At 42.6% G+C, this 1,000-nt stretch overlaps 1 non-coding gene across 1 annotated transcript; it reads left to right on the forward strand.

Moving 5' to 3' along the window:
• The first annotated feature begins 449 nt into the window (after window positions 1–449).
• LOC113835876 lies at window positions 450–556 on the forward strand. Its single transcript, XR_003485635.1, has one exon. It is a non-coding gene; the product is annotated as a U6 spliceosomal RNA (small nuclear RNA).
• The last annotated feature ends 444 nt before the right edge of the window (window positions 557–1,000 follow it).

Genomic DNA, 1,000 nt, shown 5'->3' on the forward strand with positions numbered 1-1,000 from the left:
CAAAGATAATGACCTCAATGAAATAAAATGTATCAGAAATACAAAGACATGCAGGGCAGTAGTAGTACACACCTTTAATCCCAGCACTTGGGAGGCAGAGGAGGCCTGGTCCATAGAGCGAGGTTGGGGCCACCCAGGGATACACAGAGACACCCTGTCTTTAAAAAAGAAAAGACGGAAATACAAAGACACATTTATCCATAATGATACTAAAAAACATCCCTGACAGCTAAAGAATTCTGGCACCAAGCCATCCTTTTAAAAGCTGATTGGCGGGGGAATCCAAGTATTCATCTCAACCTTGCTGCTTCGGATATTTGGGTCACTGCATGATTTTTGAAGGAATTTTTTTTTTTCTTTACAGTGAAAGTGCTCATAATCAACACAAAAGAATGATGGGTTTTAAAAAATTGCCCTTTCTTATCTTGTAGTATAAAAATAATGTAGATGTGCTTGCTTTGGCAGCCCATGTGCTAAAATTGGACGGATCTAGAGAAGATTAGCATGGGCCCTGAGCAAGGATGATATGCAAATCCTTTTAAGGTTGCTTATTTTTAAGACAGAACATTGCCCAACCCTCACCAACAAAGCTTCTTTTTGCAGTAGATGGCAATTAACACAAAGACACACAACTGGCCAATAAGCAGAGAGTTCAAGACGTTAGAGTGCCTGACCCTGAATGGGATGTTTATGTCACGCCCATTCCCCCAAGGATAGGGAGAAATCTATGCAGAAGAGGGGCCAGAAAGATTGTGAGAGCCAGAATCAGTGTCTGACTTCAGGAAAACAGTGTTTTCTAAAAGCAACAGGGCAGATGTGCATATGACCTCACAGCAACTATGTTCCACACACAAGACCTACACGAGCTCAGACGGACAAATCCAGCCAGGAGTGGGAGTGTGGGCACAAAGTCCATCCTAGTTGAGGAGCTTCTGGCATCTGGTTTCCGCTCAAAGAAGACAAATTAGTTTTCTATACCTGGTACATCAACCACACTCCA

The sequence above is a fragment of the Cricetulus griseus genome, chromosome 5, assembly GCF_003668045.3.
Source record: "Cricetulus griseus strain 17A/GY chromosome 5, alternate assembly CriGri-PICRH-1.0, whole genome shotgun sequence".
NCBI classification, from domain to species: Eukaryota; Metazoa; Chordata; class Mammalia; order Rodentia; family Cricetidae; genus Cricetulus; species Cricetulus griseus.